This window comes from Protopterus annectens, chromosome 1.part0 (genome assembly GCF_019279795.1).
Source record: "Protopterus annectens isolate FY-2018-M chromosome 1.part0, PAN1.0, whole genome shotgun sequence".
Lineage (NCBI taxonomy): Eukaryota > Metazoa > Chordata > Ceratodontiformes > Protopteridae > Protopterus > Protopterus annectens.
This window is the reverse complement of record NC_056725.1, coordinates 145,429,504-145,448,315: the sequence shown is the minus strand read 5'-3', so window position 1 is coordinate 145,448,315 and position 18,812 is coordinate 145,429,504. Positions and strand designations below refer to the sequence as shown.

The 18,812-nt window shown below is 38.4% G+C and overlaps 1 long non-coding RNA gene across 1 annotated transcript in view; it reads right to left on the bottom strand.

Moving 5' to 3' along the window:
• Nucleotides 1–18,366, bottom strand: part of LOC122801249 — a 519,501-nt gene extending 501,135 nt beyond the window's left edge. Inside the window, exon 1 of the long non-coding RNA XR_006364679.1 lies at nucleotides 18,267–18,366. This is a non-coding gene — a long non-coding RNA (uncharacterized LOC122801249). The remainder of the gene's footprint in view (nucleotides 1–18,266) is intronic.
• Between the last annotated feature and the right edge of the window lie 446 nt (nucleotides 18,367–18,812).

Here is an 18,812-nt window from a genome sequence, read left to right as displayed (position 1 = left end):
CCCCCAAAAGAAGAAATACTTATCCCAGCTGAATGTAACCTCCCTGTCATCTCAGATGTCCAGGTGAGAACCACCCTCAGCAAAGCTAAAAACACAGCATCAATGGGACCTGATGGTATCCGGGTTGCGTGCTATGTGAACTCCAAGAGGAGCTAAACCCGCACATAAAAATGCTATTTAACCTTAGCCTTACTACAGGATATGTACCTGAACACTGGCGTACAGCAACAGTGGTCCCACTCCACAAAGGAGGCACCTCTACAGACCCTGGTAACTACCGCCCCATAAGCTTAACCAGCCTGGTCTGCAAAGCTATGGAAAGAATCATTATGGAACTCATAAACAGAGACATTGGGGACCTACAGACACTTGATCCCACCCAGTTCGGCTTTGTAAAGGGCAGATCCTGCCTTTTGAACCTGGTTGACTTTTTCGAAACAGTCACTAGAGCTGTTGACGAGGGCAAAGCAGTCCATACAGCCTACCTGGACTTGGCTAAAGCTTTCGACACAATACCCCACTCAGGCATCATAGACAAGTTCAACAGCTTAAATGTTAATCCATATGTCACAAGATGGGTTGCAAACTGGCTAAAGGATAGAACCCATAAAGTCAAAATCGCTGGAGCCATGTCAGACTCAAAGCCAGTCACAAGTGGTGTCCCACAGGGCTCTGTCCTGGGACCCCTCTTGTTCGGCATTTATTTCTCAGATGTGAAAGCAAACATGGGAGGGTTGTGGCTGACAAAGTTCACAGATGACTGCAAACTAGGTGCCATAGTCAATACACCAGCTGACACATACATCCTACAGAAAGGCCTCACTGAAACGGACAACTGGTGCCAGAGTCATGGCCTTAAATTAAATGCCAAAAAATGTATAGTCATCCCCTTTGGGAAAAACAAAGTACCCACAAATTATCACATAGACAGTAACCCACTGAGTATGGAAAAAGTAATCAGAGACCTGGGGACCCAAGTCGATAGTGACCTCTCATTTGACACCCATGTTGCCAAAGTGGTTAGAAAGACTTTCTACCTTGCCCACCTTATCATGAAGGGATTCACATCCAGATCAAAGGAGGTCATTGTATCCCTATACCCCTCCCTTATCAGGCCCATGATTGAGTACAATGCCCCATTTGGTATGTACCTCACCCGGCACTTGCAACAGCTGGAGAGACCCCAAAAGTACCTCACCAAGAGGATCAAGGGTTTCCAACATATGTCATATGCTGCCAGACCAAAAAAACTCCAGCTCTATTCAGTAGCATACCGCCTACTCAGAGGTGATCTGTGCCTGACGTACAAGGCCATGTCCAATCAGGAATTGATGGACATGCTCCACCTCAAAAAATCCAAATCCATCAGAACCACGAGAGCTAAAGATTTAAACCTCAGCACAAATATGAATAGGACATGCTGGAGGGACAGATTCATAACTCAGAGGCTTTCCATACTCTGGAACAGAATCCCAGTTCATGTTAGGCAGAGCCCCTCACTGACTCTCTTCAAGAGAAATCTTGACGAGTGGATGGGAGATCGTAGGTTTACCCCGGGTGTCATCTCTGTGTCACTACTAGACAGTGGCACAGTATTCTAAATCTATTCTGTACACTTTTGTACCATTACATGGGGTGGCGAAAGCCACATCACTATGGCTAGGCTTATAAATGCCCCAGGGCAGATAGCCTAGTACTAAACTATGAAACTATGAAACTAAATGCCACCCAGCAGGTTTCATACCTCTTATTGTTCAAAAAATGCATATTATTATAACACCTGTTGTTCTGTTAACCTTCTAAGGGAATTAGAGTAAATTTAAATATTGTTCTTTGAGATTTTCCCTACACTATTTTCAGCTTTCATTTACAGAGGTGTTTGAAAAGCACTTTTAACAGAGTCCCCTCGCTTCACACTAATAGGCAATTACAAAGTCCAAGTGGTGGCTTTATAGGCTCATTCAAGTTTTTAGCCTCCCCCATTGCTACACAGTTTTCTCATTATTTTTTTTTTTGCTTGGAGTTGAGTACCCTGGAATTTGATTAGACTAGTGGGATCATCTAAGTAGGATTTGGATTTCTCATTACTTGCCAGCTGATCCTGATAATCCAGGATTCAATCTGAGAAATCTGGATGTTAAGAATGCAGTGTGTGCCACAGTAGGAAACTGCAGCAACAAGTTCTTTCAGTATTTTAGTTAACAGATGTAAAAAAAAAAAAAACAAATAAAAAGAGAATGTGTCACCAAAAGTGGCACAGGTGAGAGAGAATAGCTGTTAATGGGGGAGCTTTATGTCCACTAGCCCTGCCCTGGGAAACCCACCACTGATAACCAAAGTCACTACCATTCTTTATACTATGTCTTTGAAGTGCATCTTGTTTTGTGTCAGTGTTTAGTGTAGCACTTGCTACAGACTGCTGAGTAACTGCTCTTGAAGTGCAGCATGTCATTCCATGTGGAGATGCAATCATAGGATCATAGGCGGTTACTAGGCTAGCAACCTGGGGGTCATTTCAAGCCTAGCTGTTTCATCTCAATGTAATACTATAGAAATGTTAGTTAATACCCAAGACTACATTTAGGGACGACTGCCCACGTCCAGGAGGGTTGAGGGCACTATCCCTGGTAAGAATTTATGGTGCCCCATAGACTCGTCCAGGTTCTTTTTGAACAGCGTCACAGAGGTACTCTACTTCATGTGAATTGGTAGCCTGTTCCAAAGATGCAGCAGTCACTGGGAGACAAATGTGTCCCTCCAGCATGTCCTATTTGAGTTGCAGGCCATATTTAGGTCCCTGGAACTGGTAGCTCTAGTCCTAGTTGATTTACGGATGTGCAGCAAATTCATTAGGTTTGGGTCAGAGATTGCTCTGTAAGCCAGGCATGTCTCCCCTAAGAAGTCTATATGATACTGAGTATAGTGATAGGGACTTTATCCAGTCTGTGTAAGGCATGTGCTGGAGTCCCTTGGTCTTCTTAGTTAGAAACTTCTGAGGTTTCTCCAATTGCTGCAGGTGCTTTGTAGAGTACATACCGAAAGGGGTGTTATACTTAATTACGGGCCTGATTAATGATGAGTATAGAGGGGTTATAACCTCCTTTGCTCCAGAGGTGATGCCTTTGCTAATTAAGTGTGTTACAGGGAATGCCTTTCTTACTACAGTAGACACATGCTGCTCAAAGTTAATTTCACAGTCTACTTCTGATCCCAGATCTCTTACCACTGTGTCGGTATTTAGGGTATTGTTAATTTGATAGTGTGAAGGGACATTGTTTTTACTGAAGGGCACGATGACACATTTCTTTGCACTCAGTTTGAGACTATGACTAAGATGCCACTCACTGGTCTGCATAAGACCCTCCTGAAGTATACTGACATCAGTGTATATATGCAGTATCATGTGTATGCATATCACAAGACTTCACCTACACAACTGGCAGACAGAGCTTCTGTATTACCATGTGCAGTTATTTTACTCTTGGTTGCCACTGTTTGTTTTCCCCAGAGGCACATTTTGTGCTGAATGAATGTAGTCAAAGCCCTGAGTAAAAAATATATAGCAGTACAGATGCATTTATGTTGCTGTCACCATGACTGCCTGCTCTCCATGTACACGCTGAGCAGTCACCATGACTGTCTGCTCTCCATGTACACGCTGAGCAGCAGCTGCTTTGACGATGTAAAGGGATACAACTCTACTCACAGTGTGGATGACTCAAGTTTTTATAAAACTATGACACTTACTATAGACAATGATAGAAGGGGTGTAAAGAAGAATGACCAGCACACTTCTCCAGGGAGGGAGGCAGACAAGTTGGTAGCTTTGGATGGCATGCATCTGCTTTTTTGGTGCAGCCTACTATTCAAGGACATATTCTTCAGTGTGATCACATGACTTTGTGAATGTTATTTAATGGAGGCTTGTAAATTTCTTGTCAGTTCTGATGATGTCCTAACTGTTCAAGGAAAGAGTGCTTAACTGTGATTTCATTAAAGGATTTTACTTTATTTCTGAGTATTTGTACTTACTTTAGCATGGTATTTCACTAGTTATTGGTGTTTGTTGCTGTGCTTTCTACTTTGCTTTTTTGGTTTTTGGTTTATTCATTGGACGTTGTCATCATCTCCTCTGGATTTGCCCATGGATTGGAAAGTCAACCATTTGGAGTCCATTCACTTATAGGTTCCTAGGTTGGTACTAGGCTATAGACCCTAGGGCCTATACAAGTCTAGCCATAACAATTCCCTGGATATTTCTTCCCACAATATTTACTTCCCTAGACCACTGTCTAGCAGGCCAACTGACATGATCCTCAGGGTGAATTTCCTATCTCCCATCCAATCATCAAGGTACCTTTTGAAGAGGGCCAAGAAGGCGCTCTGCTTGACATGTATAGGCAGTCTCTTCCAGAGTATAGAGAGTCTCTGGGTCAGGAAACTATCCCTCCAGCATGTTTTGTTCATTCTGATGACAAGGTTTAGATCCCTGGAGTGTGTGGCTCTGAGGGATTGGGATTTCTTTAAGTGGAGCATCTCCAACAACTCAGGGTTTGACATGGCCTTGTATGTTAAGCAGAGATCACCTCTTAGTAGACAATATGCCACAAAGTATAGTTGGAGTTTTTTTAGATGGTCAGCATAGGGCATCTGCTTTAGGCCTGTGATTCTTTTAGTGAGATATTTCTGCGGCCTTTCCAGCTGTTGCAGATGTATTGTGAAGTACATACCAAACGGGGCATTGTACTCTATAATGGATCTAATGAGGGATGAGTAAAGTGGGACAATGACCTCCTTTTTTCTGGATGAAAAGCACTTAGTGATGAGGTGTGCCACACAGAAGGATTTCCTGACTGTTGTCGCGATGTGGTTATCCAAGGTGAGACCACTGTCCACCTGTGTCCCTAAGTGTCTCATCAAACTTTTGGTGTTTAGTGTACTGCCACCTATGTGGTAATTCATGGGTACATGTTTTTTCCCAAAGGGGATAACTATACATTTCTTGGCATTAAGCTTGAGCCAATGGCTCTGGCACCAAGCATCTGTTTCTGTAAGGCCCTTTTTTAGAACATCCACATGATTTGGGGATTCAGTAATGGCTCCCAGTTTGCAGTCATCTGCAAACTTTGTTAGCCAGAGTCCCTTATTGTTGGCCTGTACATAACAGAAGTAGATGCCAAACAAGAGCGGTCCCAGGACTGAACCCTGAGGTACTCCACTTGTCACTTGTCTGGAGCTGGATTTGGAGTCAGCTACTTTTACAGTCTGGGTTCTGTCAGTAAGCCAGTTGGCACTCCATCAAGTGTCGTAGGGATTTATGCCCAGCTTAGTAAGTTTATCTATGATTCTAGAGTGGGGGATGGTGTTGAAGGCCTTGGTGAGGTCCAGATAGGCTGTGTGGACCACCGTCCCCTCGTCCACAGCTCTGGAGACTGATTCGGAGAAATCATTCAGGTTCAGGAGACAAGATCGGCCCTTCACGAATGCAAACTGGGAGGGGTCTAGTATTTGAAGGTTGCCAATGTCTTTGTTTATAAGTTCCATGATAATACGTTCCCATGCCCTTGCAGATCAGGCTCATCAGACTGATGGGATGGTAGTTCCCGGAATCCAAGGTGGATCCCCCCTTGTGGAGTGGAATGACTGCAGCTGTGCGGCACTCAGTGGGCACGAAGCCTGAGGTGAGGCTATGATTAAACATGACACTTAGGTGAGGTGACAGTTCATTTTGTAGTTCATGTAATACACAGCCTGGGATGTCATCTGGTCCCATGATGCTGTATTGGGATCATTATTAGGAGATTTAACAAGACTGGTCCAACTACTTAGTCAAGTTGTGGCCTGACAAATCCAAACAGGAGAAAATAATGTTGATGGTAATATACAATCCACAATTCCTTGCAGCCAGCAAAGTATTTTTTCCCAAGGGAACAGCAATGGATGGCCTCCTTCACAGGGAACAATAGCAGTTAGCCCTCCAACTTCAGGTCATATAAAGGAATCAAATATTACTGCTTCACAACTGTCTGAGCCCCATTACACTCTGGTTCCCCAAACTACAAGACCAAGTGGAAACCTACAGGGCAACAACTGAATTTAAATGTTTAGATGAATTAAAAAATACATTTTCAAGAAATTTTCCAACTACAAGCAACATCTTTATTGAGCAAATGGGTAATCTAGAGAAAGTTTTACTTACATACCATTCATTATAGATTGATAATGTCTTTTTAAAAGACTGTATCAGAAACAGAAAGGTTCCCAGGAGGTTAACAATATGAAAATACTGAAGTAATATTACTGAAGCCACTGAATTTCACACAGAGCTTACTGTTTTATTTTTGGAATAGGCATAACAAGAACTATAATCCAAAACAATGAAAGACAACTTGAACTGTCTTTTGAAATTAACAAGCTCAATAATATATATCAATAATGACTTACATTTTTCCAGTAACTCTAACAGATGCTATAATGTCTTGTTTTCTAATACTGAGTACAAGTGTGAGCAAATTAAAAAAAGTAAATAATGCAAAATTTAGAGAGACAGGAAGTTATTGGTGTTTGGTGCTTATCCACTTCCATTCAAAAGTACAACTAAGATTAATAATAAGAACAATGGACATAAGAAATCCCACTGATAAACATTCCCAACCATTTCAAACTGACAACAATGAGTATTTTGACACCCAGATTGCCCCTTTAGGCCTACCATCAGTAAGACTGGAACAACTTGCATATCATCCGGAACAAGTAACAGGGGAGAGAGGGGACAACAGCAGACCAAATGTGGAGGAGGGGACAGACAACATGAAAATGGCAAGCCATAGACAAGGGGAGAGATTAACCATACTGCTATTGTATCCTGTGGTAATACTGATATTTTACATGATCGCATTTTACCCAGATATGGAAAAAATAATATTTAACTATAGCAATGTTTTCATAGAGCAAAAATATTTTCAATTGATCAAGAAAGCATTTCAGTTTGTGCCATTCTCAATCGTTACTCCAGCAGATGTACTCATTGACTTAAAACTGCATACAAGAAAACTGAATCTGGCAATTACCTTTAATGATGCTCCCAGAGTAACAAACACTTTTGCCTTGAGAAAGAAGAGTGTATTTCACCCCCACCCACCACCACTCAGCTGTGCAAATGTACAAAGAAATCATGTGAGCAAAGACATCAGGGATTCCCTAGAATGGAAAAAACTGACACTAGATAAAATTGACTTATTACATGAGTTAGTCAACAACTGATCCATTAAGTGTGTGAAGACTGATAAAGGGGGGTGAGGGCTAATAATTCTGTCTGGACATTCTTTCATAAAAGATTATCACCAAAGCACTGTATGAATTTTCACACGTCAACAAAACTGTTCTTTGAAGGAAAAATCAACAAACAAATTTAGGAGGTGGTAATGGGGGCAGGGTGTGCCATCATCTATTTTAACATGGTACTGTGGATTCATTCACATTTTAACTCTCCATCTGTTGATTGTTGGCTTAGTTATTCCTAGTTCCTGGATGACATATGTATACTGTGGTCTGACACAATGGACACGTTACATGAATTTTAAAAATACATCCAGTGTATTTTACCCTTTTTGTCATTAACACGCCATGTTTCTCATGGCAAAGTTAATTTCATAGGCATCACATTAGGAAAAAAACAAGTTGAAAAGAAAGTTTTTTTTCAAACCTGTACTGTAAGCCAACTTTCTCCAACTCATATCTTCATTACAGCAGTAACCTCCCACACTTCAAAAAAACAAGTTCGCTAAAGGGCCAGCATGCTAGACTGGCACATATGACTTCTGATTATGACATCTTTATCAAAGAAAGCAGCAACCAATATGGTATATTTTTAGACCATGTTTTCCCTGCAAACCTTTTAGAAAGAATCTGACATGAAATAACAAATGTATGGTGCCCAAAATATATAGCAATCATGGGACAGGGGAAATAATGCACTGTTCCTAGGAAGACAGTGGGTCCACACCAAATGACATTAAAACACAACAATGAATCTGAATGGATACAAATCATTTTCAACAAAAACTTGAACATATTTTCCTACTTTCCACTTGATATGTGGGTGATTGACCACCTATAATATACAAAAGAAGCAAAAACTTTAAAGATAGCTTTGAAAAAGGGGAGGAAAGAATCACCACAACTAACAGAAAGCAAGGAGCATACAAGTGTATGTTTTCTACCAGTGCAAGTATATTTTGGGAGGTAACAAAATGACCATTGCTGCCCGTAACAAAACCACACATCCAGTAAACCCTTTAATTGTGGAAGTACTGGTCTTATATACGTAGCCAACTGTTTGTCATGCACATCTTTTTTACACAAGAAAAAAATAAACGAACACTAATATGGTGAATTTATAAGCACATGCATGCCATTGCTATTAGAAACAATTTCTTACATGTAAGACGTCACATTTTAATTTATTTTTTTGGATTGGACAATGTTCCCATTAATACCAGAGGTGGTTCCTGGGAAACCAATATAGAGTAGAAGGAACTAACTTGGCCGTTAAACTTAAATGCTGGTTCCCCTCAGGATTTAATGACGATATATCAATTTCCTGCTGACTGAAGCTGATAGCAAAAAAAATTATAACTTTTAATCTTGTACATGACAAAATGCATAATATTCAAATATTTTACATTATTTGTTAACATTCAGTTCTTTTAATCATTTTTTGCGTATATAGGCAATTTTATTTTTAGTGTGGTGCCACATGAGTTTGATCACATGACTTTATGAATGTTATTTATTGGCAGAGTGCAAGTTTCTTGTCAGATCTGATGAAGTTCTGACAGCTCTAAGGACAAAACCACTTTATGATTTCATTGAATGATTTTACTTTATTTCTGAGTGGACTTATTTTAGCACAGCATTTCTGTGGTTAGTGGTATTCTTCAATGTACTCACTCTGTGGAGAATTTACAGCACAGCAAGATGTGCTCAACCTGTAATGTACATCAGTAATTGCTAGGTGAACCAGAATGGTGAGATCATAATCCAAACAACTAATATTGACCTTAGGGGATGATCACTTTAAGGCCATATAGTTGGCAAACACATTCTGTACATGTTATTGCTGTAAACCTGGGTGCAGGAATATAACAAGTACATCTGCCTAAGCCTTACTACATGCACATCACTGACATTGACTCACTTTGTCCTGTCTTCATATGTCCTTTTTCTAGTCAAAGAAATAGAATCTATGAAAGATTAATAAGTCCAAACATGAACAAACTCATAAGAGTTTTCAGCTTCTTTTTTTTAACCTGCTTGCATTTAAAGTAATTGTCCTGCCTGACTACTGAAAAGAAAGCAAGTTGTTTTTTTTTTCTTTTGAATCATAACAGAGCACAACCAAGCGCAAGGCATAGCCACTATCAAGCCCACAGCAAATCAGTCATGACATACAAAACCACAGTGTTTTGTTTTTTCTCAGTGGTACACTGCTAGAGCTGTTTATGTGATGCAGACCGGACATAAAATTTAGATTTGATAGTAGCCACATAAAATATTATTCCACTACCCTTTCACCTGACAGAGAATTTAAGGTGCTAGATAAATTTGAGAAATTAATCAGTATCTTGTCCAGGACTTCTTTTCTGTCACTTAATCTTCATTATCAACCTCCACCTAGTCAGGGTTGCATGGGAGATGACGAACAAGAGTAATGCTGTTCCACACAAAACCACCAGAAAAGAAAGAAACGTAAGCCCCCAATATGTAAAGACCAAAAAAAAAAAGTTGGGCACCAGGAAGTCACAGAGGGGTCTATATTATAACATTGAAATTCTCTAACATCGAATGTTATAATATCGAACCCGTAATGTCGAATGTTGAAAACAGCAAAGGTGCAGGACACTGAATTCTTTCCCAGGGAAAGAATTCTGTGGGCCGTTGCTGTGGCTTTGCTGTTTTCAGCGTTTGATATGTTGGAGCATTACTGGTTGGGTTCAGGTAAGTGTGCGATTGTGTGTAGGTTAGGGGGCGGGTTAGGTGAGTTAGGGTTAGGGTGCGGGTGAGATAAGTGTGCGATAATGACGGACCTTAGGGTTAGGGTTGGGTTAAGGTAAGTGGATAGGTAGTACTGTATGTAAAGTTTAGTTTAGGTGTAGGATTTTAAGTGTATGTGTGTGGATGGCTGTTTTTTTGTGTGTGTTTGTGCTGTGTGTATGTTTCTCGGAATAGCGAATTTTTTCCCTGGGAAATAATTTGCTATTCTGACTGTTCGATGTTTTCACACTTCGGTGTTTAGGGTTCAATATTATAACATTCGATGTTAGAGAACTTCGATGTTATGATATAGACCTGTCACAGAGTTATAAAAATAAAATTAAATAATTCCAATGCTTCGTGTAACACACGAGTCGGAACTTTATTAACGCTTAACTGTTGTCACTACGTTTTCATCCTGTGCATAAGGACTTAAAACGTGGTGTTAACAATTAAGTGTTAAGAAAGTTCTGATTGCTGTGTTACACGAAGCACTGGAATTATTTAATGTTATTTTAATAACTCTGTGACTTCATGGTGCCTGTCCTGTAATATGCACTGACCTACCACGCTTTGGCTGAAAATTACTTTTGAATGAGTTTTGAATTAATCAGCTCTTCATACAAAAACATTTAACAACTATATGATATCATAGCATCATTGCTCCATGCTGCAGATGCACGAACAGCTAGCTAATAATGTGAATATAAAGATTTAAATCCATGTGACTTCACTGAGTTTCAGACATTTTAGATTTTTTAATTGTTTATTAAATAACTTAGATAGTTATTCATGGTAACTAAATGACAAAAAATACTTTCTTTTTAAAAAACAGAGACAAAAAAACACTTTCGGCAATTATTTCACTTTAGTCATAGTTTCTGGTACTTTCTCTTATCTCCTGCTTTTAATTTTACAATCTGGCTGTAATATGATTTTCTACTTAATTTACTTATTAAAGTCACTAATCCTGAGTCTTGCTGGTACATAGTAAAGCCACACATATGCAGGAAATTAACACCCTTCTGTGTATGTATTGTCTGGTTGGGATATAGGTAGTATATATCTTCAAAAGTCATTTTCCAGTCAAAACCTTGTTTACGTTTATATCATTCAGAAATTTAGCCCACATCACTGCCTACTGTACAAATAAACTGCACATTTACTAGTCTAACATATTGCTTATATAATGAAAAACATTAAAGAGTAACAGAGTGTGGCTAAAATGCTTTTTTTTCACAAAATAACTAAGCACAGAACTGAATAAAGGAGCAACACAGAATCGTATACCTGTGTAGAAATATTTCTTATACGATTAACTTTTTCTGATTGGCATCTAAGTAGCTGATTTTTTTTTAATTGGCTTACTGTGGGAGATGCTGAAGAAACAGAATAAACCTATCAACTAAATATGAATCCAGTATAATAAAAAAATGAATGATATACCTGGAATCTTATTTTGCTGATTTTTAATGTTGTGTCTTTCGGCTTTTTCCCAGTTAGGGGTCGCCACAGCGGAACTCCGGTCCACTAATGATTGACAGTTGATTTTTACGTGCCGAGTTGCCAGCCCTGATGCACAACCTTCAACGAAAGTATGCCCATTCACGCATGTCTCCACGCAGAAGATGGTCTAGCTGAGAATCGAACTGGACAGAGTCTTACTGTGAGGGGACAACGCTACCGCACCACCACCGCGGATATTTTTGCTGATTTTTAATACTTTAATTTATTATTTCTTCCATTTCCTTCCCATCCCATATGCATCTCTAAAAATGTCTGCCTCTGTCTACTTAATGAAACATAAACCAACACTGTTACAAAACATGCAGTTCCTCTAAACAAGCCAGCCTCAAACTAATTTTTGCAATCTGAAATTACAAATATAGAAGAAGTTAATAAGAAACTTAAACAGCAGTAATTACCTTATCATAAGTTATATGCATCTGTTGCATTACTGAATCAGTAAAAAATAGTTTATGTCTCCCATTCCGACAGACATCATAAGGAAATAAATAGTTTTCAAAAAGAAAGAAATTGATGTTTTCATTTTTCCAGATCCCCATGTCAGAAAGAGTTTTTAATGGAAGAGTGTAGCCATTCAGGTATACTAACTACAGAAACTTTATTCTATAGGCAAAATACATTTTAAATGTTTTTCATCCATTCTGTTATGTAAGGAAGATTATGCAGGTTTATGTTGGTAATAAAATATCGAAGAGACCTAATGCTAGGGTGAATGTTACTCCTGATAATTGCAGATGATTGTCCCCTGTTGTTATTATTATGTCTATACTCATGTTATACCAGAAATTAGCTGGTAAATGGGAAACGTTTCAGACTCCGGGCTCTTTTACTTTTGAATAGCATGGATGTAGCTTATTCCCTCGCATAACCCTATAATTTGATACACATGAAGACAACTAAAAAATGTTTAAGACTAGAACACAGGATCATTTGAGAGACATTGCCCATACTAATATGAATAGCTAGGTGCAGTTTTCTCAGTGTCATAATGGCTTAATATGAGCCTTATTCACACCATTTTATTGTATAAACATGTATAAGTTATACATAAAAAGACAATTCAAAGAAAATGTTTTCACTACTATTTTGAATGCAGAGATACCCAAAACACTTTTAAAACACTCCTCTGAGGGACAGAAAATCAGCTATTGTATTTGGTACATAGCGCAATGAAAAGGTGGCTTAAGAAAAAGATCTGTGACTATCAATGTTCCTAGTCGAGATGCGATTAATGTAATGTAAAATGGGCTTTACAATATAAAGAAGCAATGAAAATTTAAAGCTTCATGCTTTGACATGTAAAGGTCTCATTTTAGAAATGGAATGGAGGAAACTACTTTATAAGGGTAGTACTCATAGTTATCTGTGTTGTCCGTGAATGGGAGCAGGTAGGCCATGATTCATGGAGGCCATTTAACAACTGATAGCAGCAAAAAAGCCTAAACAAATGAAGTCATAATGAAATGTAAATGAAGACTAATGTAAAAGACTGGACGCTAATGAAGCATTCTCTCTCATATTTGCCGTTCATTTTGAAAATTGCCTGCTTTTCTGCACCATTCACAGATGTGTTCCGTAAAGAGGAGTCTCGCTTATTCTATGCAGTTTGCAGTCCATGAAGATGCTGTCACTTGCTGCTAGCTTTATTTCCTATAATGATCTGCTTGTCTTGACTGAGCCAAAACTACTTGTGCCAGTGGTGCTCGCAGGCCATAAGATGGAGATATAGGCAGAGAATAATGCAATAATTTTGATAATCAAGAGATACATGATAGGTTTAGAGAAGAGAGAGATATTATAATGGTTTAAATGAGCATGTACGACTCCCCATATGGATACTGGAGGAATGTGTGGACTTCCTATCCCTGTGGATACTAAGGTATGTACAGCCCTTACTATAATGGACACAAGGACCTTCCATAGATAGACTGGGAACACAAGAGCTATCTCACAAGTTTCTGCCTTGAGAATGCTGCAACAATTCTAGGATGTGCTCTTGGCATGTATGGATCAGTACATTTATTTATCGGTGTCAACTCAGGACTAAGCCAGGACTATGTGTTTATTTTATGAGGGTGGCATATTTCCCTAAGGTACTCAATGCAATAGATTGCACTCATGATTAAATTAGGACCCCATGTGGATGTGCAGGTGAAGAGGTGGCATCTAATCTGCAACAATGAACCATGACATAAATGTGTAACCTTTCTTGTATAACAACACTGACCATAACTAATGCATGCAGTGGTATCTGTGGGCAGTGCTGTGTGGTGCATGTTATACTGTCACTGTTCATCAGACATTCTTTCTCATTTTTAAATAATTATTTTTTATTTCACAGCATTTACTAATATTATTGTTTGTAAAAGTCATGTCTAATGTTCACTGACTCCCTTTTAATGATGTAAGGAATTAAGTAATAATCAAAATGCCTTGCACAATAAACTCAAGTGAGATGGTGTACCTAAGTAAGCTTGTACAGAATATCCTCAAGTGGTTCATTTAGTAATCCTTGTATTGGAATGAAAAAGTATCATATTCTTTTTCATATTATGCAATGTGTTTTCAGTTTGAAGTATGTTGTCTGTTGAGGTACTCCACATCAGATTATTCTATTTTGTTTTGTCATACACAATAAATTGTGGTCTCAGAGGCAAAAAATACCATCATTTGTGCAGTAATGAGGGTGAAGTTGTAGCAGTGTTTATTTACAAGGTAAGATACTCCGTTTAATCTGTAATTTTCTTTTTAGTGTTTCCCTGAAAAATTGTGTATTACTGCATTTAAGTTGTAGGTAACTGCAAGCTGTAACAATGTCAGTACATACAGCATTAAGGTTGTTAATCTCTCCAATCTTATTTGATAATATAGCTTTCTTTTCACAGTTCAGTAAGGTTCTAAGCAGTACCATTACAGGAATGAATTGCATACAGTTACAAAGTGTCCTAAATCCCCCCTTTTTAATAGCATAATCCCCTTCAAGTTAACAATGACCTGTGACTGTGAAGGTAACAATTTAAGTAACAGAAATGTTACACTTGAATCTTAGTAGGTCAAGGTTAAATCTCCTAAAGATAGTCTAGGTGATGGTGCAAGTGATTTTGAAGAGGGGCTGTCATGAGAGCTGGATGGTGAGTTGGTCTTCATGCAGATGATCCTGCAGATACTGGTCTGACAGTGTTACTGGACTGGGACTGTGACCTTGAATGACAAGTTTTGCTAGGTATGGATGAAACTGTCCTAGCCTACTTGAAATCTGTTGTGCTTGTTCCCCCTAAGTACAATTGAGAAGCACTTGTAGTCTTATGTGATCTGCCTCCATGTTTCCTGACAGTACCCATCCTAACTAGTGTACGAATGGAAGTCTTCACAGATGTTTGGTGTACCATCATACTGTGCATCAGTGTGTTCATGGCTTTATCCCTATTCTCTGCCATTTCAGTGTAGAGATGGAAATCATCATGTATGCCCTGGAGGACTCTAACCATTTTCAGCTGACTCTCTGTGGCAGTTATCTGAGCCCTAACAGTGTCACAGCACATTTGCTGCTGGGCAGTCAATTCTTTACATGTTTCCTTGGTTAACTGTGACAAATTCCTTTATCTGTCTCCCCTTTGTAAAGGTGTCACTGTGGAAACTGTTAGCTCTGAATGTATGCCATCATTCGCAAAGTATGTATCTGGGTTTAGAGAGTCTGGTGTAGAAGTGCATGAGTTTTCTCCATGCACAAGTGTAGTATAGTCTCAGCATGTGCTTGACTTTGTGATGCACTGTTACTTCCTGCAGAATAACTAACATATCGTGATGTGTGAAATCCTGCTATTAAAATTGGAGACTGCATGCCACTTTCCTCAAACTGCCTCATAAATATAACTATGCTATCATCATCGTCATCTTCAATGGTCATTGTGTTGCTGATATCATCCAAATGTATTAGTATATTGGAACTGTTTGTTTTTGCTGCTGACCCTGTAAATATTATTTGAAAACACTACTAATAAATGAACACCATACACTACTGTGTGCTTTGTAATGAGATCTGAGGGAGAAGATCTATCATGCACACTGCCTTCAATGTCATTCTCTGTCACTGTACAAGGTTCACCTGTTAATAGTAATTATCTGTTTAATATAATTATTCCATGTCAGCATTCATTTCTGTACATAATTGCATGTTACTGTTCTTAAACCAATCTTCACAAGCAGACGAATGTTGCTGCTGCATACATTTATAGTAGGCAGTGTCCACACCACCTCTGATTACTCTCATGCCCTTAGTTTCTGTGTCATAGTCATCCACAGGGATGAATAGGAGGTATTCCCCATCTGGCATTAAAGGGACAATTGGAGACCCCCCATTTACTGATTCAGACAATTGCATTCTGCATTGCCTTAGCTCTAGCACATCTTACCATATAATTTCCCTCTGCATTAGTGTCCAGTTTGCTATATATCCTAAGGGCTGCTATGAGGATACAGTTTTCCTTATGGCTGATATTGTCTTTTCCCTGCATTGATCCATCAATCTGCATCATTACTGCACATAAAAAATTTGTCACAGTCATACCCAAAAAAAAAACAATTGGATGTAATCATCAGTCAAACAACACAGTAATGAAAGGCTGCCTGCCATTCTCATATAAAAAAGGTGACAGAAAACCATGATTATATACATATGCAAACTCGCAGTCCAGCCAAGTAAAGTTGTGCTATAGTAATGTTTGCAGTATAATGAATGCATTCAGAACAATTTGGTAAGAGATCCAACCTTCTCCAGCTCCTACCACTGCCTTGTACTCAATAATACTGTTATTCATCATTCTTCAGTGACACTCAAAAATTTCCAAGTTTCAACCAACGACACATCCTTAACACTTCCGTCCTTCACAATTAAAACTCTGCTTTAATACAATGTATGCACAATCACTATATGATACCAAAGAAAATGATTTTCTCAGTAATCATTTCAGCTGCTGTTGTCATGATTTTCCATTTACAAATGACAGCTTTACATTCTTCACTGAAGCCATCACACAATGTTCATCATGTAAGTAAAATCAAACATTTTTTGAAGTAAACTCAACTTTTTCATCATTTTTAAGTATCTCATATTACTTTACAATGTTTCCATTATTTTTTCTTACTTTAAAAGATCTTGGTTTCTAAGTCATTTGCTGCCTAACTTGAGTAATTGCAAGTAAATATGGTGGTGTTAAACTATGTCATGTAAATTGAGGTCCATTTACATATTGTGTAATCAAATTCGAGCCTTTTACATTTATCTCTTTGTCTGCAGCTTCTTATCCACATAATCAGGTCTCGGGTACTCTTGAAAGCAGCCTTGGATTCATATGAATGGACTGTAGAAAATGTCCTCTGCATTCCTCAGCAATCCCCAACCATGCCACTAGAATGTGCAGATAACTTCAGCTACTCTCAAAGCTGAATATGCTTAGATAAAGCAAAATGGAGTCATATGTATAACAGTCTACATCATCATGAAGTATAATCCCTGCCCATCTAACCTCATCTGCACACCTTACCACTTCAAATCACTCAACATTTACTAAAAACTGATACTTAAACATATAGAAATATTTATTTTTGCAACCCCCCCAAAAAAAAATATTAATACTGCTGCTCTACTGCATGAGGCATGTACAGATGACATTCAGGTGTAATACTCCAAACAGGTAGATAAGGCAATGCACAGCAGCAGTAGCATTTGTAAGTAATGTAAAGAAAAATGTTGATTGCATAATGTCTTTAAACCACCACGTAATAAAATATGAATGCATTCCTTAAAAAAAATGTATGTTGCGAAATCAAACTTGGCAATAATAGCAGTACCTTTTCTGATGACCCTGCTGGTTAACTGGGCTTGGTTAAGGTGAAGTCACACCCCAGAGATAGTAGTTCTACACCTGTAAACCATAGCCCTGCCCATATTTTCTTCATTCTGGTTCTGGTACTTCGAATGATGGTAGTACCTACAAAGACATGAGGCCGTGCTCCAACCTGGACAGATAAGGAGACCAAGATTATGGTCTACCTTTTTAGAAAGCTGAACCTAGATAAGAGCCAGATATGCATAAGATGCAATAAGTGGAAAAACAATCAACAACTGTCAGGAGCTGTGTGAGCACCTGTCATCCTTATCGGGGGTCTCTCTCTGGCCAACAGTGCTACTTCAGGTATGAGGACCTACAGAAGTGTAGGCCTGACCAGCTGGCTGTGTGGTTTGACCAGGTAGCAGCAATAATGCCAGAGTTCTATTGGAAGTATAATTTTTTTCATATTTTTTGGTCATATTAAATATAAGTTAAAAAATAAACTATGCAAAGGTTGCATAATTTAAGGTATTTTCTAGAAAAGGTATGTTTTGCTGCAAGTATGTATCTAGAATATCAGTAAAATAATGCAAAAGGAATCAAAAGCATATCTGTATATACAACTGCATCTGCATACAAATATACAGAATATTTTATGTAATAACATAATTGCATGTATAATTACAAATGTAATATATCTATGAGCAAAATAATATATCTAAGTCTGTATATACATATATATATATATATATATATATATATATATATGTATATATATATATATATATATATAAAATATATATATATATATATATATATATATATATATATATATATATATGGTTTACTATTACAATGTCGCCATTCACTTACCTGCCATACAGAAGTGTGAAGTGCATAATTCTGAACCTCAGTAATGATGTCCATTCAGAATTTCGAAAATGGATTGTCGTTTAGCAGTCCAATTCACACATCTGAATGTTGCATAATGTAATCCGTCGTTATATGATGACGGAAACAAAGATGTGTCGCGGAACTGCCTGTCGCATTGTTGTATATGTTCATAGAGTGCGCGGCCAAATGCTGTTGCGACGAAGGAGCAGTAGTTGCTATGTACAGATGTTTTGTGTTACATAGTGGATCCAAGTGGACTTTTGAAGGTGTACATAGATGAATTCCACATACAGGCTAGGCAACATTAAGGAATACCTGGGAAGGGTGAGTATAACACAGATAAATTCTGCAGGTATAGGCATTGTATAATAGTCCATGGTAGTTTTGCAATAGTTTATTGAACATGCACACTACTGTTCGTATTTGCTGAAGCTTACATGAGGAAAGTTATGTTATGATTGCATATAACAGTTTACCTGATCTTACAATTTTACTGTGACTAAGGTATCTAAATGTAAATCTAAA